Genomic DNA, 26,256 nt, shown 5'->3' on the forward strand with positions numbered 1-26,256 from the left:
TATGACCAGTCGACCTTCCTCATGTCGACCTTTATGCAAATTCGACCTTAAGTCATGTCGACCGTAGCCCATGTCGACCTTAAATCAGGTCGACCTTCCTGCCAGTCGACCTAATGGGGTCGACCTAATGACTGTAGACCTAAGTTCATTCTGACAGATGAACCAATTCCCTCCTGCGACCCCCCCCCCCCCCTTATCGGCTCCCATCAAGTGTCCTGTTATACAATGGCCACATCAGCTGTAGCGCACGGGTCAGGCATAAATAACGGGGGATTCCTCTCACATTTACCAGGACCCCGCTTTGTCATCGCTCCGTTTCCCGCTGTCACCGCCCAAGTAACACACCTGACATGATCCCCTGAAATTGGAGAAGCTATGGCACTGTGCTTTCCATTCAGCTGTCAATTGCTGCTTAGTGCTTAGATCTTCTAACGGTTATGCGGCACGTGACCAGGACCTACGTCACAGTGGTCCGCTCTGTAACCCCGCCCCATCGTCCCGCGAGGCTTGTAACCACGCCCCCTCGGCCGCAGCCTGTCTACTCTGCATATTACATAATCTTTATATTCCACCGTCGACTGCAGCTCCTCATCCTGCTCCGCAATCGCACACTACAGACACTGCTCCCCCTCGCCCCAAATAAAATCCCATCTAAAAAACCTCTATAAGCGGAACCTATAGCGGTGCCTCAGTGACAGGGACATGCTGTGAAAGCAAGCCCCGCCCCCTGTCAGTGAGGCAGCTGCGATTGGTCAGCGCAGTAGAAACCATCCAGCTGCACCAGCCAGAGTCCTTCACGACCCCCTTCTCCACCCGGCGGCGGGTGCATGGACCTCCGCCCCCCCCCCCTCCCCATCCGGCGAATGCCCGTTCGGAGAGGAATGGGATGACTGGCGGATCACCTAACCTTTGGCTGGTATCTAGGTGCCCTCGGAGTCAGCTCCCTGCCCTGGTGCCCAAACCACTCTGACAGCCCTTGCCACTATAGCTCAGATCAGGCAGGATTCGCGGCTGTGCATGTTGAGAAGCACAATTAATAGAATTAAAAGCTTACCTAAGCTTGAGATGAAATAAGCACCCTGTTTTTGTAGTAAGAATTAGTAGAGCAGTTGTCATTGGTGGTTTAGTGCTAGGTGCTGGTTGGTTGCAGGTCAGGTGGGTTAGCAAGCAGTGACAGAGTAGGGGGAGGAGTTTGGTAGGTTTTATAAGTGTTGGCTGAGGTAAATTATCCCTCTTGCCAATTTTTGATTCCCTGGAGATTGCGGTCCCTCTGGAGTCTGGATAGGCTAAGTATCGCTTCAATTACTATTTTTCTATATTCTATTTGCTCTAAGCTTTCTATTTCTTACTCTGTCTATCTCTGTGTATAAATTTCTTCTGTCCGTTTTTGAGTGTTTTAATTTTCTGTCATTATCCCCTTTGTCAGTGTCTGGCTGCTGGCTGCAGTTATTTCCTGCACCTGCTGGCTTTCAGCACAAACTGTGGTAAAAGTTTTCTGTAGGTAGTGGGATGTCTCGCCCTCGCCGCAACGCGCCCCCTCCCCGGCGGCTGGTGGAAGCGGCTAGGCCGTTACAGGCCGCCGCGTCCTCCCAGGTCTCCAGGGAAGTGCGCTTATCAGCGGCGGCGGCGGTGGGGGGTTCGCGCCTGGCCCCAGCTCCCCCGGTTAACATGGCGGGAGTAAGAGGGAGGGCGCGCGGACGCAGTGGGTCGGCGGGGCGGGCGGCTGCTCGCTTTGCCGGGGGGCAGGATCCTGTAATGGCGGCCGCGGCAGTAGGCACGCCGCGCCCGGCCCCCTCGCCTTCCGGCATGCAGGCTTGGTTGGCTAGGGGGGCGCAGGGCAGGGGGTCACCCTCAGTCGGCGGTGATACGCAAAGGGGGGGGCCCAGGTCAGAGAGTGGGGGTACAGAGGTGGCGGCTAGCCCCGCCCCCTTATCGCAGGCGGACATTTTGTCCACTGAATATTTTCAGCAGGCAGTGGGCAGTCCTACAGCTTTAGGAGCTGGGGACATGCAGCAGCGGGGGCAGTCAGTTAACTTGTCCCCTGTCAGCAGGCAGCAGGAGATTAGGATAAATGATTGGCAGTCACCTCAGTCAGCGAGGGGTGCATTTACACCCATTGTTAGGATTAGATCCTCTCCTTTGCCAAACTACTCACAGCCCCCACCTACACCAGTGTTAGTGCGGGGGCCGGTGCCGATAGCGCAGCCTGCAGGGCTCCAGGCAGTGGGTGGGGCGGTAAACAATGTAGCCGCGGTCCAAACGGCTCAGTTCAGGAGTTGGTCTCCCTATTTTAACGCGGCAGTCCAGCAGCAGGGTGTGCAGGGGCAGTGGCCAGCGGGGCCGCAGTGGGGGAGCATGCAGCAGCCATTTTATCAGCCACAGGGTCAGGCTTGGATGAGCACTGTACCTAGTAACCAGGGTCAGCAATTTTGGGCAATAAATCAGGGATTCGGGCAAGCTCCGGGTGGTTTTTATGGGGTTAGTGGCCAGCAGGCCGTAATCACCTCAGCGCAGCAAAGCAATTTTCAATTGCCACCCCCACCCCCGCCCCCGCCCATTCCGGAGGCCGCACCTCCCATGGTAACGGCAGCGCTTCAGCAGGTTGGGCAGGGAGGGGGGCCGAACAGGGAGCATGGTGGCAGTGAGGGGGTTATTACATTAGACGCGGATGAAGTAAATGTTGTGAACTCTGTTCCTGTTAGTATTACTTTGCAGGCGGTTTCGGAGAGCGCAGGGCCTGGAAGCATATCTGAAGTCCTGGAATCATCGAGTCAAGTGGCGGTGGGCGCACTGCGCGGCGTGGGACAGACGGTTAGAACTGAAGAGCAGGCGGGGCCGTCGACATCAGGAACAGGTGAGATCACGCACGCAGCACAGCAGCAGGCGGAAGGGTCGCATTCAGACAGTTCCACTGATTCATCTAGCTCAGATGGTAGGCCGCGCAAGCTGATGAAGTACTTTGCGCAGAAAATTAGGGGAAAGAAAAAGGGAACAGGAAGTTCGAGGAGTGTAGCTAGCAGTGCAGCCAGGGTAGGTCCGGATGCATCAGGTGACGCGGTGCATTGTTCTAACACGGCTATATTGAGGGGTGTGAGGTCTAAAATTAGAGACAAAATAAAGAAGGGGCGTTTCGTGGACATGTTTGCTATAACACATGAAGCAAAGAAAGAATTGGATGCAGCCAAGGCAAAAGGCCCGGCAGCAGAGGAGGCTAGGAGGTCTTATACCAACTGGCTGGCAGGGGCTTATGTGTTTGCAGCATGTTACACGGAAACCAGACCATCAGAGCATATGAATATGTTTAAGTATTTTCATCTAATACATAACATGTATTCAACAGGCAGGGTTAATGCGTGGAGGCAGTACGATGAGCTTTTTAGAAAAAAGCAGGATGGGCAGAGAGTTTTTAGTTTAGGGTTTAAGGATGTGGAAGTATGGTTTGAGGTTACCCAGCAAATGAGGGGGTCAAGTGAAGCAGGTGGGGGGCGAAGACAGCTTTTCTTAACAAGCCCGGGTACAGTGTGCCCGGGAGGGGAAAATGCTATGCGTTTAATAACGGGCAGTGCACAAAAGGAACAGGGTGTAGGTACAGACACGTGTGCTTGCAATGCAGCGGGACCCACCCAGCAAAAGAGTGTGCAAGATCAAGGGGGCAAGCAGCCGGGAGGGGAGAGGCTGGGCCTGGAAATAGGCAAGGCGGAGTCGCCAGTTAGGATTGAGGAGTTAAAGAGGTGGTTAGGGCTCTATCCTCTTAGGGAGGAAGCAGCCTTTTTATTACAGGGTTTTTCAGAGGGTTTTCGTTTACCGGTTATAGATAGGGTTATTGCATCGGCAAATAGAAACTTGAAGTCAGCTAGGGATTTCCTAGAGGTGGTTCGGAAAAAAGTGCAGAGCGAGGTAAACTTAGGTAGAATGGTAGGACCTTTCAGGGAGCCCCCAATTGCGGATCTACAGTATGTATTTCTCCACTTGGGGTGGTGCCTAAGAGGGAAATATAGGTTGATTCAGCATTTATCTTATCCAGAGGGGGGCTCAGTGAATGAGGCGTTAGATCAGGAGGTTTGTAGCGTTAGCTATGAATTGTTTGAGCATGCATTAAGTTTGGTGCAGGGGTACGGTAAGGGAGCCCTGATGGCTAAGGTAGATGTGGAATCAGCTTTTAGGATTTTGCCTTTACACCCGGAATCGTTCAAGTTTATGGGTTTTAAGTTAGGAGGGGAATTTTATATAGACAGATGTTTACCGATGGGTTGTTTAGTTTCATGCTCATTTTTTGAGCGTTTTAGCAGTTTCCTGCAGTGGTGTATTAAGGCAGGTTGCAAGCAGCAAGGGGTGACCCACTACCTGGATGACTTCTTGCTGATAGGTCCGGCGGATAGTGAGGTGTGTAGTGAGTTGCTTTTTTCAACCAGTGCATTGTTTTGGGTACTGGGGGTACCTATTGCAAAGGAGAAGACGGAGGGGCCTGTTAGTAGGCTATCTTACTTGGGTATTGAGATAGACACAGTAATGGGTATTTGCAGGCTTCCAGAAGAAAAGGTGTCGAGGTTGAAGGGGCAGTTGGAAGAGTTCTTAGAGGTGAAAAGAGTCACGTTGAAGCAGTTGCAATCGTTGCTGGGGTTATTAAATTTCGCCTGTAGGGTAATCCCAATGGGCAGAGTTTTTTGTAGAAGGTTGGAGAGAGCTACTGCGGGGGTTAGGAAGCCTCATCATCAAGTAAGAATCTCCGCGGAATTGAAAGAGGACCTGAAAGTTTGGTTATGTTTCGTGCAGGATTTTAATGGGGTTAGGATTTGGCAGGAGGCGGTGGCAAATGACGAGCTGCAATTGTTTACGGATGCATCTGGGGCAGTAGGTTTTGGAGCATATTTTAAGGGGCACTGGTGTGCAGAGGCGTGGCCGGTGGATTGGAGGGTGAAAGGATTTACTGCTAGTATGTTGCTATTAGAGCTTTTTCCAATAATCGTAGCAGTGGAACTATGGGCTAGGCAGATTGCTAACAAGAACATTGTTTTTTGGTGTGATAATTTGGGAGTAGTTCATTCAATTAACAATCAGAGGTCAGATTGTCCAAGGGTAATGCGGTTACTTAGGCATCTCATTCTGCGATGCTTGCAGGAGAATATTTCTTTCTCGGCAAGGCATGTTCCAGGGGTGAAGAATGAAATAGCGGATGCATTATCTAGGTTCCAATGGGATAGGTTCAGGAGGCTGGCCCCGACAGCAGATCTTAATGGTGTGTCATGTCCTTCTCAATTATGGCAGATCATCGAGCCGGCATCGAGAGTTTAGCCATGAAGGCTTTGGCCCCAAGTACGCTGAGAAGTTACTCGGCGGCTTGGAATGAATGGTCGGTTTTTACAGCAAGGTGGGGTGAGGGTAAGTGCGAAGAGGAAGTTATGTTAGAATTTGTGTGGGCTTGCCACCAGGAAGGTAGATCTAAGGCAGCAATGTCCGGGGCTTTGGCGGGAATCGCTTATTTTTCTAAATTGAAGGGTCAAAAAGATCCTACCAAGTCATTCCTGTTGTCTAAGGCATTAAAGGGGTGGGCCAGAGAACAGAGGGTGGAAGGAGATTTGAGAAGGCCCATAGATCAGGGTTTACTGCAGGATTTAGTCACAGCAGTTTCGGGGGTGGCAGTGGATGAGTATGAATCAGCCCTTTTTGGTTTGGCGTTTGTGGTTGCGTTTTTTGGGGCGTTTAGGATTGGGGAGTTAGTGGCAAGAAATAAATTGTGTGTGGTCTCTGGGGTGTTGAAAGAGAATGTGGTGATTAAAAAAGATTTAGCGTTGATAAAGATTCAGATATCAAAAACAGATCAGCTGGGTAAGGGGCGCTGGATTTCTTTGAAGGCAGAGGAGAATAAGGGGACCTGTCCGGTGGAATTAGCAAACAACTTTGCTTTGGTTAGGCCAAAGGGGGGGGTTCAGTGGTTAGTGCATAAGGATGGTACGCCGTTAACCAAATTTCAATTTTCTAGTGTGTTTGGTAAATGTTTGGTGGCTTTGGGCCTCCCGGAGGAAGAATATGGGACTCATTCCTTTAGGATTGGAGCAGCAACTTGCGCATCAGTAGCGGGCAGTTCAGAGGAGGCAATCAAGCGGCTGGGTAGATGGAAATCTTCAGCTTTTAAGGCGTATATAAGAGGGGATAAGTTATAGAGAGCGCGCTCCTGGCGAGTTTGTTCTTTAGGTAACCCAGGGCCATAAGCCACCTGCCTTTTATAAAGGGGGATTGGATGGCGTTTCACTTTTTTCCTCTTAAAATCTGAGGTTTTGTGTTGTTCACATCCAGTGGGGTGCTCCAGATGTGCTGATCATTCACGCAGGTGGTAACGACTTAGGGTCGTGCAAAGGCGTTGAATTGATTATGGCAATTAAGAATGATCTTCAGGGCATAAAAGAGAGATGGCCCGGAGTGAGGTTGTATTGGTCGGAGATGATTCCGAGGAGGGTATGGAGAGGGACACAAGGAGGAGCTGCATTGGATAAGGTGAGGAGAAAGCTTAATGCAGCAGTGTCCAAGTTTATCTGGGGCATTGGAGGTTTTGTAATTAAGCACCCGGGGATCAGATATGAGCAGGTGGAGCTTTATAGAGCAGATGGAGTGCATCTTAATAGGGAAGGGATGAAGCTATTTGTCACAGCCTTGTTGGGAGTGCTGGGTATGTGAGGATTTCTAGCTGGGTGGCGGACTCTGGCATGCGGTGGCGGCCTTCGTTTTGGCGGAGAGCATGGCTCCTCGGTTGAAAGAGATTAGCGTGACAGAAATTGGCTAGCATTTTCCCTGGGAGAGAGGCGAGTCGGTCACTACCTTAGGGGAGGACCAGGTCACCATCTTAGGGAGGGACCAGTGCTCTGCCAGTTATGGGAAAATTGAGCTACTCAGTTAGGTTACGCAGGGCGTGGCTATGGCCACGCCCATTTTTGCAGTGATACATAGGCGATTGCCGAGGGCCATTCTTCTTGGGCCACTTTTGATTAATCCTTGAATTTCCAGCCATTCGATTGAATAAATTTTGGCTGTGACCTTAATTTTCCAATTTATACAGTTGTCTGAGTCATTATTTATTGTCTACGAGTCCAATTATTTGTGTCCGAGTCTTTATTTCATTGGCGTCGAATTCTGAATGAATAAAACATATGGGTGACTTAATAGAATTAAAAGCTTACCTAAGCTTGAGATGAAATAAGCACCCTGTTTTTGTAGTAAGAATTAGTAGAGCAGTTGTCATTGGTGGTTTAGTGCTAGGTGCTGGTTGGTTGCAGGTCAGGTGGGTTAGAAAGCAGTGACAGAGTAGGGGGAGGAGTTTGGTAGGTTTTATAAGTGTTGGCTGAGGTAAATTATCCCTCTTGCCAATTTTTGAATCCCACCCACCCGAAGTAAGAAATTTTGTTGTGTAAGTGCAAAGGTTTAGGACCTTGCTGGAGGAGGAGAAGGAGAAGTTGCAAAGGTTTAGGGCCTTGCAAATTGAAGGGCGAAGGAAAAGTGCAAAGGTTTAGGACCTTGCAAGAGTGATGGAGGGCGGAGAGCATGGCTCCTCGGTTGAAAGAGATTAGCGTGACAGAAATTGGCTTGCATTTTCCCTGGGAGAGAGGCGAGTCGGTCACTACCTTAGGGGAGGACCAGGTCACCATCTTAGGGAGGGACCAGTGCTCTGCCAGTTATGGGAAAATTGAGCTACTCAGTTAGGTTACGCAGGGCGTGGCTATGGCCACGCCCATTTTTGCAGTGATACATAGGCGATTGCCGAGGGCCATGCTTCTTGGGCCACTTTTGATTAATCCTTGAATTTCCAGCCATTCGATTGAATACATTTTGGCTGTGACCTTAATTTTCCAATTTATACAGTTGTCTGAGTCATTATTTATTGTCTACGAGTCCAATTATTTGTGTCCGAGTCTTTATTTCATTGGCATCGAATTCTGAATGAATAAAACATATGGGTGACTTAAGTGAAAGTGAACTTCCACGGGCCATGCGGAGCCTGTGATTCCAGCACACATGACTCTGCCTCCTTCACTCACTGTCACTAGCATTTCTAGAGGGAACTGGCTGCTGGGTTCTCTAGTCTCCAGCACCCCTCCCACCACCATATAAAGCACAGGAGTTGGGGGGTGAGTACAGATGACTTTCAATTTTCTTAACTTTTTTTTTTAAGTCAAGTACTTATACTAAAGCTGTCATGTTGGTGAGACAGGCTTTCAACTTGTTCCGACTGTTGCTGCTAGTGGAACAGGAAGAAGTGGAGGAGTAGACGCATAGGCGTGCGCAGCCCATTTTATTAGGGGGTGCACCATTGGAGGGTCGTGTCCATCACTACCTACTGGGTGTGTCCATTACCGCTTACTGGGCGTGTCCATCACCTCCTATTAGGCGTCAATGCAAACTAAATTGAAGTTGACTTATTTATTTATATGCACTTCAGATTTAATAATTTCCCCTACACATACACCAGAAAGAGGGACAGTGTGTGATGAAGGCGCGCTTCAAAAATTTACACTGTAATGCCCATTACACATAACTTTACACATAATGCCATCCAACGTAATGCCCATTACACATCATGCCACCCAACGTAATGCCTACTACTAATTATACAACACACCGTAATGCCTACTACACGCTACACTACACACCGTAATGCCTATTACATATTATGCCACATACAGTAAGTGAAGCTTACCTACATGCTTCTTGCCAGGGGTTTAATTCTCATTCCTATTAGGGATTACATGCTTGTTGCTAGAGGGAGCTACATGCTCATTGCTAGGAGAAATGATATGCTCATTTCTAGGGAGTTACATGCTTATTGCCAAGGGGGGTGGTCACATGCTAGTTGCCTGGGGGGGTTTATATGCTTGTTGTAAAATGTATTGAAAAGGCTGTGGAGTGCCTGGCTTCATACATAAGATACTATGATTGATGTGTGTGTGTATATGTATAATTATATATATTATACATACACACACACATCAATCATAGTATCTTATGTATGAAGCCAGGCAGAGAATTGTACTTACAGAACAGCCACATTTTTTGTGCAGTGTCGGCTCGAGCACAGCCGCCCTGCCTGAGCTCCTCCATAGCCGTTCATGAGCTCCGAGCCTCCTGCATGTCCCGCACGGCGCACCATTATTACAGTCCCAGCGGCTGCTGCAGACACAGACAGACTCGCAAGATGATGAAATCATCTTCTCGCGAGAGTGTCTGCAGAGCTCCGCAGCAGCGGGGGACTACTGCTGGCGCTGTCATTACACTGATCCCGCTGTTCTGACCTCTACTCCCTCTTCATACTCGGCACCCGGCCGCCCACGCTCCCGCTGCTAATATACATACAGGTGACCGCTGTCAAACTGTGTTTGTCTTGACCAAGACCCCACTGACAGGCTGCGGGGCATTAGGAGGTGCCTGTGCACCCCCGGCACCCCCCGTGCGCACGCCTATGAGTAGACGCAGGGGTCAGAGCTGCATATCACTCAGCCAGACCCAGTGGTGCGAGTAGAAAAAACGACTTAGTGGTACTGTGCTGCGCGCCGAAGGCGCGCACCGAAAAATGGGCGTGGTCAGGGGAGTGGCCATGGGCGTGGTCATATGACACAAGGGGGAGTGGTTACATGCCACCGCCCCCCCCCCACAGAGTCTGTACGCCCGCTGACATACTATATAACACCACAATGCCCATGACATACTATATAACACTCCGCGATGCCCATGACATACTATATAACACTCTGCTATGTCCATGACATACTGTATAACACACCATAATGTCCATTACATACTATATAACACCGCAATGCCCATGACATACTATATAACACCGCAATGCCCATGACATACTATATAACACTGCAATGCCCATGTCATACTATATAACACCGCAATACCCATGACATACTATATAACACCGCAATGCCCATGACATACTATATAACACTGCAATGCCCATGTCATACTATATAACACCGCAATACCCATGACATACTATATAACACTGTAATGCCCATTACATACTATATAACACACTATAATGCCCGTTACATACTATATAACACACTATAATGCCCATTACATACTATATAACACTGTAATGCCCATTACATACTATATAACACCGTAATGCCCATTACATACTATATAACACTCCGCGATGTCCATGTCATACTATATAACACACTGTAATGCCCATCACATACTATATAACACACCGTAATGCCCATTACATACTATATAACACAGCGTAATACCCATTACATACTATATAACACACCATAATGCACATTACATACTATATAACACACTGTAATACCCATGTCATACTATATAACACTACGCAATGCCCATGTCATACTATATAACACAGTGTAATGCCCATCACATGCTATATAACACTACGCAATGCCCATGTCATACTATATAACACTACGCAATGCCCAACACATACTGTATAACACACCATACACATTTGACACATAAGTGCCACTTACCTACATGCTCAATGCCAGGGGCTTCATGCCGATGCCAAGGTGGACTGAATTTGCTCGTTGCTCAGGGGGATAGATCTGTGCCACTGTGCTCATTGCCCAGGGGGATATATCTGTGCCACTTTTCTCGTTGCCCAGGGGGATAGATCTGTGCCACTTTGCTCGTTGCCCAGGGGGATATATCTGTGCCACTTTGCTCGTTGCCAAGGGGGATATATCTGTGCCACTTTGCTCGTTGCCCAGGGGGATAGATCTGTGCCACTTTGCTCGTTGCCCAGGTGATAGATCTGTGCCACTTTGCTCGTTGCCCAGGGGATAGATCTGTGCCACTTTGCTCGTTGCCCAGGGGGATAGATCTGTGCCACTTTGCTCGTTGCCCAGGGGGATAGATCTGTGCCACTTTGCTCGTTGCCCAGGGGGATATATCTGTGCCACTTTGCTCGTTGCCCAGGGGGATAGAACCCCCCCCCCCGGCAGGCAGGCACATACACAGCCCCCTGTGCCTGCCCGCCCGCACGCTCTCGTCTCCCCCGCTGTGTACGCGGGGGAGACGTGCTGCTGCTGCTGCTGCTCCTGATAGTTACAGCTCCTGCTGCTGGACCGCGCGCTAACCAATAGCCGCGCGCGGTCCAGCAGCAGGAGCTGTAACGAAATCATGAGCGTACACAGCGGGGGAGACGAGAGCAGGGAAGACCCGGCGGGGGGGAGCGGCGCTAGCGCGCATATGTAAGTGGCCACGCCCCCCGCCACTTACATATGCGCACATGCGCAGTAAATATTTCGGCCTATTTGTCATGGCGGTACGGGGTACCGGCACCATTTGTTTTAATGGTACGCCGTACCACCCCGTACCGCCATAGTTGCACCCCTGGCCAGACCAGCAGCGTGGGGAGAGAGCAGAGGGAACGGAGGAACCCTGTAAAGTGAGAGAATGTAGGGGGAGAAATGTTATCTGTGAATATTTCTATATGTGTGTGATTATGTGTTACAGTGTGTGTATGTATGTGTGTGTGTGTGTGTGCCACTATGTGTTACAGTGTATGTGTGTGTGTGTGTGTGTGTGTGTGTGATTATGTGTGTGTGTGTGCCACTATGTGATACAGTTTGTTTGTGTATGTATGTATGTATGTATGTATGTATGTATGTGTGTGTGTGTGTGTGTGTGTGTGTGTGTGATTATGTGTGTGTGTGTGCCACTATGTGTTACAGTGTGTATATGTATGTGTGTGTGTGTGTGTGTACCACTATGTGTTACAGTGTGTGCATGTATGTATGTATGTATGTATGTGTGTGTGTACCACTATGTGTTACAGTGTGTGTGTGTATGTATGTATGTATGTATGTGTGTGATTATGTGTGTGTGTACCACTATGTGTTACAGTGTGTGTATGTATGTATTTATGTGTGTGTGTGTGTGTGTGTGCCACAATGTGTTACAGTGTGTGTGTATGTATGTGTGTGATAAAGTGTGACCTGGAGTTAACTGCCTTGTGCTTAGGGTTGCCACCTCTCCCAGATTTCAGGGATTCTCCCGTTTTGGGAGGCAACCATACCGGAGGCTTTTCCAGTCTCCCGGATTCCGGGAATATCCCGGAATTCGGGTGTCTAAAAAAGCCTCCAGGCTCCCAACCCGCCAGCCGCCGCTGCCTCTCTATCCCCCGCCTCCGTTTCGCACAGACGCACACCTGTCTGATCGTCTGCACGCCCTTCCGCCCGCCCCCCTTCTGCCTGAACGCCCACGGCACCAGTGGCGTAACTATAATATTTGCTCCCCCCTGCCAAAAAGTTTGTGGTCCCCCCCCCCCCCAAAAAAAATACTGATAATCACTACTTCCCCCATCTAGACATCCCTATACATCAGTACACTGACTCCATACATATATATCGCCCCTTCTGTGCCAGGGAGCAATGAGAGGCTATCATCACTACTCCCGGCACCACAAAAAAACAACAAGAGTCAGCTTACCACTGGCTGACTTGGTGCTGCTGCTCAAGATTCTGCTTTCTGGTATATGGCTGGTCGAAAGGGGCCCGTGGGTTCCATCACTCCTGCTGGCTCAACCTCTATGGTGCCACTGGCAGGCACCATGCTGCTGCAGGTCGTGGGGGCCCATGGGTTCTGTCACTCCTGTTGGCTCAGCCTCTATGGTGCCACTGGCAGGCACCATGCTGCTGCAGGTCGGGGGGGCCCATGGGTTCTTTCAACCCTGTTGGCTCAGCCTCTAGAGTCTATGGTGCCACTGGCAGAAACCATGCTGCTGCAGGTCAGACAGGGGGGGGGTCCATGTGTTCTGTGACTCCTGCCATGCCCATGGTCCCAGACATCGCGTTGCAGCTGTTGGGTGGAGTGGGGGGGGGTTGCAGGCGCGCTTGTCCCGTTACTGCTACCAGCTCTATGGTCCCAGTGGCAGGCATCATCATCAGTCAGTGACACTCCCCCCCCCCCCCCCCACCATGCTCCCTCACAGGACTATGTGTGTCACTGTCACATGTAAAATAAAAACCCGGGGAGCTGCAGGGCGGTGCGGAGCAGTGAGGGCGGGTGGCGGCAGCTCTCAAATGAGTGGGGCGGGCTGTCAGTGTGCAGCGGTGATCATTGTCCACAGCATGTATGTATATGTGTATACATATGTATGTATATATATGTATACATATGTATGTGTGTATATATATATATATATATATATATATGTGTATATGTGTTATATATTATGACTTATTATTTCCGAATGATATTCTTGTTCAATGAAATGGTAGAATTCTTCTCTTATTAAGATGTTTCACTATAGCATTTGTCACTAATGATTTTTTCACCAGATACGGATCACAGCTGGCGGTGCTGTGATCCTGTATATTCGTATGTCATATAATGATTTATTTTTTATATGTTGTTTTAGATATGTACTTTTTAATGCTATTTTGGTTTTACAAGTGTATGTTATATATTCCCGTGCAGCGCACCTCCCGCGGCCGCCGGAGAATCACTGTCACAGAGCGGTTACTATAGTAATAGAAGATAGATTGCGTTCCATGCAAGCCATTCACACGTACATCCGCCTCTGGGACCGGCGACTTGCTTCCGGTCCAGCCACTTCCGGCAGTGGGCTCCCTGGCGACACGGGACGAAGAGACACGGTATGTTCATTGCACTCACCCCTACTTTAAGTTGTCACGTTTTACAAGCACTGTTTTCACCTACACCTTGACAAAGGGGCTTGTCCCTGAAACGTTGGTATGGTCATCTTTAATACACCAGTTTGAAAAAACCTATCGATTGCCACTGTTTGTTTGTTACCTTCTAGCAAATTTATCCAGAAGGCACCGAGGAAGCTGCACATTGAAGTGGAGTGCCGGGCCGCTACAAATCCCTATAGATATATATATATATGTATATATAAGGTGTGTGGTGCACCTGCAGCGCTATCACTTGCTAAGTGTTAACCAGTAATTTACAGTAATTTGTGGTTGCAAACCGTGGAATGGTGGTTGCAATAAAAAACTTAAATAATAAAGTGAAAAAAACACTCCAGAAATTGTGACTGTGTCGTCGGAGGTCATCAGGTTGTCCTAATTTCCATAGGACCAAGAAAGTACGTATGGAAAAGTGGTATGACCTCTGCGCCTTCAGTGTTTTAAACGATACATGATATAACAATCCTTCTTAGATACTTTTATATGCGTATCAGCAAGTAAGTGAATGCTCTCATATAGTGATGTCTTTCAATCAGACGATGTCCTTCCTTCACTTTCTCTCCTGTCGGCACGTCTCAATGGAACATTCCAGACATGGGGAAAGTGGCAGGAGGGGTGTATTATTACAGGTGGTTATTTTGTGACTTTGAAAAAAAGAATTTTTCTCATAGGTGCTTGTGCATAAGAAATATAGATAGGTGAACTACGCCACCTTGTGGTATAAAAAATGTATGCACATGCAAATCACCTTGGGCCTTATTTTGGTTCATTCTTTCTGACAAAATCCTTCTTAGATGGACAAAACCATGTACACTGCAGGGGGGGGGGGGCAGATGTAACATGTGCAGAGAGAATTAGATTTGGGTGAGTAATTTTGTTTCTGTGCAGGGAAAATACTGACTGCTTTATTTTTACACTGCAATATAGATCTCACTTTGAAGTAAAACCCCACCCAAATCTAATTCTCTCTGCACATGTTACATCTGCCCCACCTGCAGTGCACATGGTGTTGCCCATCTAAGAAGGATTTTGTCAGAAAGAATGAACCAAAATAAGGCCCCTTGTGAAAAAAAGGAATAGTTTTCAAAGGTAAAATTCCTTAAATAGACTCACACTCAGATCATATATATCCTGGTACTATTTCCAGCGAGTGTCCTCCAGGACACTGTAAACAGTAAATTTATTCAAAAAACAATATATGACAGTTAAAAAAGTACATAAAAACAGTGACAGGTGGACCCGTACATTGGCAAAAAAGATTTATATCTTATCTGATAGTAATGCCAGTGGGGGATGGAGAGGTATTCTACCCAACCGGTTTCGTCCCTTTTCTCCTTATGGTGGGACTTCCTCAGGGGTTAAAGATGAAGTGATCAGGGTGTAGGGAGATATATATACGTTATTTGGTTACCCTTAATTGGGTAGCGTCCGGAAAACAGATCTGCGCATGACTCCCGCGTTGCCTTGGCAATCATGCGCGAGTACTCAGCGACATCGCGAGAGTACTCCTGACAGTTCTTTGTATAAAAATGTTGCGCGTCTCTTGCGCATGTGCAGGGAACCTGCGATGACGCGACATCATACTCACGCATGCAAGGGGACAACCCCACTCGTAATATGCGGACAGACCTGGTAATGATATGTATCTTCATTTCAGGCACCACTGCGGTTGAGTTTGATCAGGGACTGGCCGTATTTACATGTACTCAAAAACTTAGATTCACAGGGCATAGTAAATATGCACATATTAGGGTCCTACAGTTTAAGGTTACATATGGCCTTACATTACACTTGTAATTAATATATTGATTATGCATTAGCCATGTTATATATAATATGGAATTTAACATTTGGATGTTCACAGGTTCTGTCACAGGTAGTATTACATATTCAACCTAATAATTTATATATTAGGGGCATTTATGCACTAAAAGCCATTCACACTGCTCAGCGTGGCCCGCTGTAACAGTGTATTGAACAGCCATATATTGCACATGCTCCCAACATACATAAATATAGGCAAAAGTTAACATATTAAAAAAACATCAATAAAAGAAATATAGCAGCATAATTTAGTATAGTCTCTCACACTGCTCAGTGTGGATCCACTGTAACAGTATGATGGATATCACCAACATGCATCATTCCTACATTTATATATATATATATTATATATAATGTAACAATAGGGACTTGAATATGTCTGTATTACAGAGGCCACACCCTATTCCATTAATAGGCCACACCCACTTTCCCCAGGAGCGCACGCAAATTACAGTTCGGTGGGGAGATCTCCAGGAATTGGTGATGAGTGAGGTGGCAACCCTACTTGTGCTACACCCCCTCTAATCTATTGTTTAACCCAGCCTCTACTAACTATTAGTCCCTTACTCTTCTATTGTCTACTTGCCTTCTGCACATGTCCACTTGCACCCTTCAACTAACCCCCCTGTACCTTGATACTGCCTTCTGTGCAGCTGACACCCCTGCAACTTTCATTCCAACACCCTGTATCTGCCCACCCCTGCAATATGTACCATACATCCCTGCACCCTCCATTCCTGAACCCTGTACTTTCCACTTATGCACCCCTCACCTAACATTTCTGTACCCAACACTGTCTTTCCTTGCACCCTGTAACTGCCCACTTCTGCATCCTGTGCCTTCTCTCCCTGCATGTCTAACTGCCCACCTCTACACCCTGCACTGTGTACCTCCCACCTCTGTACCATCCCTCCTTGCACCCTGTAACTGCCAACCTCTGCACCCTGCTCCTTGTACCTTCCACCCCTGTAACTACTCAGCCATTGCGCTGGGACAGCCATTGCCCTTTTTTGCATATTAATATCATTGACTGTCTCCATTTACACACGGACTGGGTGTCAGCATACACGTATGAGGAAGACGGGAGGGATTGGCACAGGCTGATGGGAATAATTAATTTAAACAATACATTTAATTACCAACATAATTACTGCAATATCTAAATGATTAGCAGTGTCTGGTTGGTGGTGCTCCTAAAGGATGTTCAGCAATGAAACTGAAAAAAAGGGGGTTGTCACGAAGATGACTACAAGAGAACATACGTGAGGTTTTTTGGGGCACACTTGACAAATAGTAATGTGAAGGTGTAAATTGAGTGATTAAGTAAAAATTAACTTTTAATAAATATGCGCTAAAAGAGGAGAAAAGGTGAACACATCACCTGTGTTAGCTCACAAGTGATTTGACTGGTCACCTTGCGTTGAGAGTCCGGAATATATCTTTTAAGCTGGCGCAATGATGGAGTAAAACTCGGATCTACCTGTCAACAAAAAATTAGTAATAGTAGTAATGATTAAGTTAGCACAAATGCTAGAGGTTATTTGGAACAGGTAGTCCAATTTGAGACACTTGACACAAATATGAAACAATATATGTACAGTAGGTATACGTATATGTAGCCTCTGTCCAAGAGACACAGTATGAGACAATGAGCTGCAATATCAGGTGGTGAAGCGCAGAGTTAGTACAGATTATAATTTAGGGTCAGACACTGAGTATTTCTGCTATTCTGTGATATTACAACACCTGATATTCCCAGTGAGTCCTGCCCACAGGTACTAAGCTGGCCAATCACTGCTTAGCTGCTGAGATCGGAACGGAATCAGACGATCCAGTGATGTATGGTAGTAAAATTATCAGAGTGAGAGAACACACGTGTTGATACCCAAGGAAAAGTAAGTGCCTCTGCCTTCAGAAGTGCCAGCAGTATCTCACCCTGTTACCTGCCTGCATTGCAGGGAGATCAAGATATGACACGACTGATGAGAGAGCATTGAGCAGGTATATAGGTAAAAATTGGGTTGTTGTCTGTAGCGTGTCTCACCTTCTGCTGTCTACCATCTACTGGATGTATCCAATGGTGGATGAGAGAGGTGAGCAGCGCCAACACCTTCCCTAAAATATCAGTTGGTTGATAGAAAGAGGTGAGAAGAAAAGGAAGGTCTGCTCATATAATCCCTAATTGCATAGGTACAATAAAAGAATAATTATTTAGTTGAAATAGTGAATGTGTCCTCGCTGCTGGTGCAGCTGGTTAGCCACCAGTATCAGTATAGTATTACTGGGACCTCTGTGGCAGCCTGAGGATATTTCTCATCAATTGACTGGTCCGTATGGTTTTTGTTGGTGGGGTTTGGGTAAATTGACATCTGTCATTCCCCAGCCAAATGACCAGGCAAAATAACAACCGGTTGCCGTGGAATTCACTCTTTGCAAATAAAACACTGTGATAACACTGTTAATAATTGTAACTGCATAACCAATTGAACGATAATCAATAAACTGTGACCACAATGTTACCCCTCACTGGTGAATTGATAAGAATAAGTGCTGTAAAACTCTAAATGTTGTAAGCAGCGGACTTCAAATGTTTTTTTAGATAAACTGAAACAGTTGCCACCTAAACACTTTTTGCTCTGCTGGTAACAATAGTATCACAAGGTTACAAAAAATGGAAAGGCAGATATATATATGAGACTTCTATTGATTTTCTATCATGACCAAATGCCGCTGGCATACATGAGGTTAATAAGAATTTAAAACAGCACAACAGTTTCCAGCTAATACGTATGTATGTATACAGGCTGGATTGCAATTAAGGGTGCTGCAAAGTGTTTGTGCCGGAGTGAGGGCACGAAAAAATGGGGAAAGTGAGGATTGAATGACTTAGCTGTAGAGCGGTGCCCGTCCTCAGGTTGACGGGATGCGCCGCGTGGATGCCGGGATCAGCTTTGAGGACGGCAACCGGAGGATACTCAGGCGGGGGGAGCGGCGCCCGTCACCGAATTGACGGTAGACGCCGCAGGTGATGGTTGCCGGAATCGGCTGCTAGACGGAGGCTGGGGGGTGTGTCAGAGGCGTCCTCCTGACACGTGTTTCGCTGGAGCTTTCTCAAAGGACGCTGTAAGGAACTACTGTACAGTATGTGCATGGCCCCATCCTTGCTGGCGGGTCGCCAGAACGTACGCGCTGGCGACCCGCCAGCAGCCTCGCCAGCGAGGAGACTGAGACGCGCGTGCGTCTCACGCGCACGCGCGTCTCAGTCTCCTTCGCTAGCGTGGCGGAAACCCTGTCCGTCTCCGCCTCAGGGAGACGGATGGGGTTAGGGGGGGTTAGGGGGGATGCGGGCAGGCGGCGGGGACCCCGGGTTACCGCCGGCAAGCCGGCGGGGACCCGGGGAAACGTTTGGAAGCGCCGTCGGTCGTGAGAAGGGGGCGCGCGCGCACGAGAGGCGCGCGCGCCCCCTTCTCACGATCGCCATGGCGCTGGCGGGGGATGGCGGCTGGCGACGCCAGCGCCATCCCCTGCAAGGATGGGAACAGACCCATCTGTACATGTCATTTGCCTATGTGTATTTAACTGCTTGAAATCTGCAAACTGCATGTCAATTCCGTAAACTCAACTTTGAATTTATCTTGCTTCCAAACAAATAATCCAAAGGTAACTATCTTGGCACTCATGAATAAGGATCACCCTATATATTTGGCTAATTAAGGCTGTTTTATTATTCAGGCTGGACTTGAGTTACCTCAATTTCAATTATAAATACCTTTTATAATCTTTTTTACTATACAGATGGGGCCGGGCTCATCTTTGCAGGGGATGGCGATGGCGACGCCATCGCCATTCCCTGCTCCCGCGCCATCTGTGTGTCCCCTTCCGACGGTGCTGCCGTCCCCTTCCGACGGTCGCCCGGTGCCCACACCGGGCGCCCGCACCCCCCCACAGCCTCCTCGGGTCCCCCCAGCTCCCCTCGAGCGGGAGGCGGACAGTAATGCGTCCGCCTCGCCGGCCGGCCGCCCGGATACTGAGACGCGCGTGCGTGGGGGACGCACGCGCGTCTCAGTCAGATGGCGCGCCGTGTTGCTGGTGCATCGCCAGCAGCATGCTGCTGGCGATTCGCCAGCAAGCATAAGGCCGGCGCCGTCTGTATATGCTTTTTTGTTTCAAATATGCACGTGCATTATGTATTTTTAAATATGTTGTTTGATTTATGAATTTATATATAGAGCGTGATTTTTTTTGCAAGAAAAGTCTGAGTGCCTCTTTCATTGGACTTGTATTTATTGATATTAGAGTGCACCAGGCGAGTTGATTTATCTTATTGGAGTGCCGGCATAAAAGGAAACATATATATACTGTATATAAATTTCTTCAGGATTGTGTCCTATATATTTATAATCAGCGTGAATTACACATTATTACATATTCTCCCCACCAGCGCAGTGCACATTTCTTTTTGTTGGTTTCATTGCATAGAGCCTAGCAAGCTCTTACATTTGCTGCAGGAGGGGTTTATGGTTCACCTATTTATTCATTTTGATTTTTGCTCTATATTTAGCATACTTTTCATAAAAAAATTTTTGAACAGCGCCATATTTCCTCTGGAGTGTGGGTACGGCTTAGCCCACCTCCCAACCCCCAGATCTCCCCTTTTTGTATATGTTAGCATAACAAAACAAACACTGTAGTAATGCCACCCCTCGATCACCTTCCCTTAAAGACTTTGGGATGTGATCGATCATACAGTGTTTGAGGGAAGACAGATTATGTTTAGCATAAACAAAATGTCGTGCAACTGGTTGGCCACAACTCCCGTCTCCAGGGTTTTGGGAATAGATGAACAGTGAGCTGCCATTCTATCTTTAAATGCACATTCAGTCTTTCCTATGTAGTAAAGACTGCAGGGACATACTATTTGATACACTATGTATCGGGTATTGCATGTCAATCTATGCAGAGGCGTAGCGAGGGTGGTGCCGGTGGAGCACCAGCTCCGGGCGCCGGAAGATAACATGGCGCCGGAGCCGTGCCGGCACCACCAGCTTGCCCACTCTATCCCGGCTCCCCGCTGTGTCCACTGTCCGGGAGACGTGCTGCAATTTAAAATTCACGTCTCCCGCTGGACCGCTAGTTAATAGGCGCTTGCGGCCCAGCAGCCAATCAACTGGTGGCTGCTGGACCGCACTATCACTCCCACCCTCCGTCCCTGCTCCGCACTATCAATCTCACCTTCCCTCCCTGCTCCGCACTATCACTCATTCCCTGCTCCACACCACTACTATGCTTGAGCATTACGGTGTGTGGTATAATGTGTGGTATAATGTTGGGCCACGCCCACTTTTCACTGCGCAGGAGCCTCACCTACTACAAATTGGAGGGGGGCGCGAAACATGCCATTGCTCCGGGCGCCGTGGCACCTAGCTACACCACTGAATGTATGACAAATAGACAACACTTTGCCAGTATGGGGATTGTTAAAAGTGGGCCCTGGTATCATGAAACTGTACAGTATTGCCTTGCTCTGAGCAAATGAATCAGACTTAACCAGAATGTCCCTAAGATTTTTTGACCCTTTGTAACAGGGGAGAAGACTGAAGTTTGAGGTCAGGATCTGTTTCAACTATGGGCCAATATTGTTTAGAGATGTTTTTGATGGCCAGACTCCTATTGTGATATGTGGTGACCCAAATGATATTACCTACAGATTCTTTTTCTGGCTATCAATAGCTCAGAAATCAGATAGCCAGGTTGTTGGAACTGAAAAATCATATTATCCATCTATTTGTTAGCGACCTGTGGGTCTGAGACAATCCTGTGTACCCATAATAATTGGGAAGGCCCCTGTTACCCTTGGATGACAGCTTGAATATTCGAGGATATTGTTCTTATCTGCTGCGCTATATAAGACACTGTAACGGAATCTGCTGCGCTATATAAGACACTGTAACGGAACCTGCTGCGCTATATAAGACACTGTAACGGAACCTGCTGCGCTATATAAGACACTGTAACGGAACCTGCTGCGCTATATAAGACACTGTAACGGAATCTGCTATGCTGTGGTTCCCCGTGTGTACGCTGTGCCCCCCCTCCTTGTACGCGGTCCCCCACCATGTATGCTGTGTCTCCCCGTGTACGCTGTGCTCCCCGTGCACACTGTGCCCCCCCGTGTGTACAGTGCCCCCCCTTGTATGCTGTGCCCACCCGTGTGTTTGCTATGCCCCCCCCCCGTGTGTACGCTGAGCCCCCCCCCCCGGTGTGTACGCTGTGCCCCTCCGCCTGTATACGCAGGGGGAGGTACGTGGACCCCCCCTTCCTTGCAAGCCAGACGCGGGATTCCCAGGATTTGCGTTCACGACGCAAATCATCATGATTTCTTCAATGTTTCTACTCCTGCACAGGACACGTCACCCTGCTCTGTGCCATTCCAGTCCTGGCTGCTGGAGGGGAGCAGAAGAGGAAAACACAGTGCCAGCAGCAGAAGGTTAGGAAGCTCAGGAGAGTGCACTGAAGAGCTGAGGGGGAAGAAGGCTGCAGGGAACCTGGAACCAGAGGTCCGGTCAGGATGAATGAAGAGTTGCAGAGAGGTGAATCATCCAGAGTGTCCCCCCAAAAGCAGCCTCCTTTGAAGCACAGTTTGCCAGGTTACTAGCTGCTACATACACATCCCGCAGCCTATAACCCTACCCATACACACACCCCCCGCAGCCTATAACCCTACCCATACACACCCCCGCAGCCTATAACCCTAACCATACACACCGTGCAGCCTACAGCCCTAACCATACACACACCCCACAGCCTTTAACCCTAACCATACACCCCCCCACCGCAGCCTATTAACTTAACCATAAACACCCTGCAGCCTATGACACTAACCATGCACACACACCCTGCAGCCTATAACACTAACCATACACACACCCCACAGTCTATAACACTAACCATACACACATACACCCCGCACCCTATAACCGTAACCATGCACAACCCCCGCATCCTATAAACCTAACCATACACACACAACCCAGCCTATAACCCTAACCATACACACACACCCCGCAGCCTATAAACGTAACCATACACACCCCGCAGTCTATAACCCTAACCATGCATACCCCCGCAGCCTATAACCCTAACCATGCACACCCCGCAGCCTATAATCCTAACCATGCACACCCCGCAGCCTATTACCCTAACCATGCACACCCCCCCAGCCTATAACCCTAACCGTGTACACCCCACCGCAGCCTATAACCCTAACCATACACATCTTGCAGCCTATAACCCTAACCATACACACACCCCACAGCCTATAACACTAACCATACACCTCCCCCCCACAGATTATAACCCTAACCATGCATACCCCCCGCAGTCTATAACACTAACCACACACACACCCCACAGCCTATAACCCTAACCATGCATACCCCCGCAGCCTATAACACTAACCATACACACCCCGCAGCCCGATAACCCTAACTATACACCTGCCCCGCAGCCTATAATCCTAACCATACACCTCCCCCTCACAGCCTATAACCCTAACCTTGCACACCCCCAGCAGCCTATAACCCTAACCATACACCCCCCCCCCCCCCCCACCGCAGCCTATAGCCCTAACCAGGGCTATTTTTCAGCAGGCTCCAGCAGGAACTGAGGCCCTTATTGTAGTTCACTCTTTCTGACAAAATATTTCTTAGATGGACAAAACCATGTGCACTGCAGGTGAGGCAGGTGTAAAACCCCACCCAAATCTAATTATCTCTGCACAAGTAACACCTGCCTCACCTGCAGTGCACATGGTTTTGTCCATCTAAGAAATATTTTGTCAGAAAGAGTGAACTAGAATAAGGGCCTCAATTCCTGCTAGAGCCCACTGAAAAATAGCCCTAACCATACACACCCCACAGCCTATAACCCTAACCATACACCCCCCCCCTCCGCAGCCTATAACCCTAACCATACACTCCCCGCAGCCTATAGCCCTAACCATACACCTCCCCCCGCAGCCTATAACCCTAACCATGCACACCCCCCGCAGCCTATAACTCTAACCATACACACCCGCAGACTATAGCCCTAACCATACACCTCCTCCCGCAGCCTATAACCCTAACCATGCACACCCCCCACAGCCTATAACCCTAACCATGCACATCCCACGCAGACTATAACCCTAACCATGCACACACCCCCACAGCCTATTACCCTACCCATACACACACCCCCCGCAGCCTATTATCCTAACCATACACTACACCCAACCCCCCCGCAGCCTATTACCCTAACCATACACACCCCGCAGCCTATATCCCTACCCATACACACACACCCCGCAGCCTATAACCCTAACCATACACCCCACCTACAGCCTATTACCCTAACCCAGGGATTCCCAATCTTTTTTGAATCAGGGCATCCTAGAGTATCAGAATTTTTTTCACGGCCCCTAGACCAAAAAAAGAAAAGCAGAATAAATATAACAGTAAGTAGATTGAGTTTCCATGCGATTCTTAGGATCAGTTATGTGGTAAAAGTGCATGGTTTGCTTCTGTTTGTACACTTTTCATTACTTTATGAGCCACCAGCACTTGTTTTGCCCATAAATAATTTGCATTGGTCCTGGACGACCAACCCGGGGCACCCCTGCAAGTATCCCAAGGCACCCTAGGGAGCCTGGGCACACAGTTTGGGAACCACTGCCCTAACCATACACACACCCTGCAGCTTATAACCCTAACCATACACACACACACTGCAGCCTACAACCCTAACCATACACACACCCTCGCAGCCTATAACCCTAACCATACACACACACACCCCCCCCGCAGCCTATAACCCTAACCATACACACACACCGCAGCCTACAACCCTAATCATACACACACACCCCCGCAGCCTATAACCCTACCCATACATATACACACCCACCCCGCAGCCTATAAACCTACCCATATACAAACACCGCAGCCTATAACCCTAACCACACATTGAGCCTGTAACCCTAACCATACACCCCCCCAGCTTATAACCCTAACCATACACTCACCCCACAGCCTATAACCAGGGCCGGTGCAAGGCACCGGAGCGCCCCAGGCGAGGTCGGGGTGGGGGTGCCGGGGGGGGTACCTGTCGTGCGGCGCTGTCCGGTGCCGGGGGAGGGGGGTATCTGTCCTGCGGCGCTGTGTATTTAAAGCTGGCGGCGGAGGCAGCGAGGGGTCCCTGCAGTCAATTAGAAATAACGAGCGCTATCCGCCGGGCTATGCGGAAGCGCTTCTGTTGTGAAAACACTGGCAGCACGCTGATTGGCTGAGATCAGCGTGCGCCGTGCTGCCAGTGTTTTCACAACAGAAGCGCTTCCGCATAGCCCGGCGGATAGCGCTCGTTATTTCTAATTGACTGCAGGGACCCCTCGCTGCCTCCGCCGCCAGCTTTAAATACACAGCGCCGCAGGACAGGTACCCCCGCGGCACGGGGGGGGGGCAAAATGCCGCCCTCCAGTGGCCGGCGCCCTAGGCAAATGCCTAGATTTGCCTAGTGGTGGCGCCGGCCCTGCCTATAACACTAACCATACACCCCACAGCCTATAACCATAACCATACACACACACCCCGCAGCCTATAACCCTTTCCATACACACACCCCGCAGACTATTACCCTAACCATGCACCCCCCACAGCCTAAAACCCTAACCATACACACACTCCGCAGCCTATAACCCTAACCACACATGCACACCCCGCAGCCTATAACCCTAACCATACACACACACCCTGCAGCCTATAACCTTAACCATACACACACCCCACAGCCTATAACCCTAACCATACACACACCCTGCAGCCTGTAACCCTAACCATACACACACACCCTGCAGCCTATAACCTTAACCATACACACACCCAGCAGCCTATAACCCTAACCATACACACACCCCATAGCCTATAACACTAACCATACACACATACACCCCACAGCCTATAACACTAACCATACACACATACACCCCACATCCTATAACCCTTACCATGCACACACCCTGCAGCCTATAACCCTAACCATACACACACACCCCGCAGCCTATAAACCTAACCACACCCCGCAGCAGCGGCGTAGCTTTGTTTGGGGCGCCCCCCCCCCCCGCCGTTAATGGGGGACGCCCTCTCCGCCCGTCCGGCGTGCCCCCCGTGCCTGCCCCCTCCCCCCATTGCCGCATGCTTACCTGTCCGCGCGTCCCGGATCCCCTCCTGGCTTCAATAAATTCTATGCAGACGGACCACGATAAAATGGCCGCCCACATACCGCAGACAGTTTTAGAGAACAGTCTGCTTTATGGGGCGGCCATTTTATCGTGGTCCGTCTCCATAGCATTAATTGAAGCCAGGAGGGGAGCCGGGACGCGCGGACAGGTAAGCATGCGGGGGATGGTGGGCGGGGGGATTACTATAGCACCGCAGCCCACCCGGCGCCCCCATATGCACAGCGCCCCCCCCCCCCCGCGACCGCGGGGGCTGCGGTGCTAGTTACGCCACTACCCCGCAGCCTATAACCCTAACCGCACATACACACCCCGCAGCATATAACCCTAACCATACACACACACCCCGCAGCCTATAACCCTAACCAGACACACACCCCGCAGCCTGTAACCCTAACCATACACCCCCCCAGCTTATAACCCTAACCATACACCCCCCCCCCTAACCATGCACACCCCGCAGCCTTTAACCCTAACCATGCA

At 49.2% G+C, this 26,256-nt stretch overlaps 1 long non-coding RNA gene across 1 annotated transcript; it reads left to right on the forward strand.

Annotated features, from left to right (window-relative positions):
- The first annotated feature begins 1,983 nt into the window (after positions 1-1,983).
- LOC146053362 (uncharacterized) lies at positions 1,984-23,085 on the forward strand. Its single transcript, XR_014467735.1, has 3 exons — positions 1,984-2,854; positions 13,444-13,622; positions 21,908-23,085. It is a non-coding gene; the product is annotated as an uncharacterized LOC146053362 (long non-coding RNA).
- Positions 23,086-26,256: the final 3,171 nt, after the last annotated feature.

Source organism: Crinia signifera, unplaced genomic scaffold, assembly GCF_055691185.1.
Source record: "Crinia signifera unplaced genomic scaffold, ASM5569118v1 HAP2_SCAFFOLD_160, whole genome shotgun sequence".
NCBI lineage: Eukaryota > Metazoa > Chordata > Amphibia > Anura > Myobatrachidae > Crinia > Crinia signifera.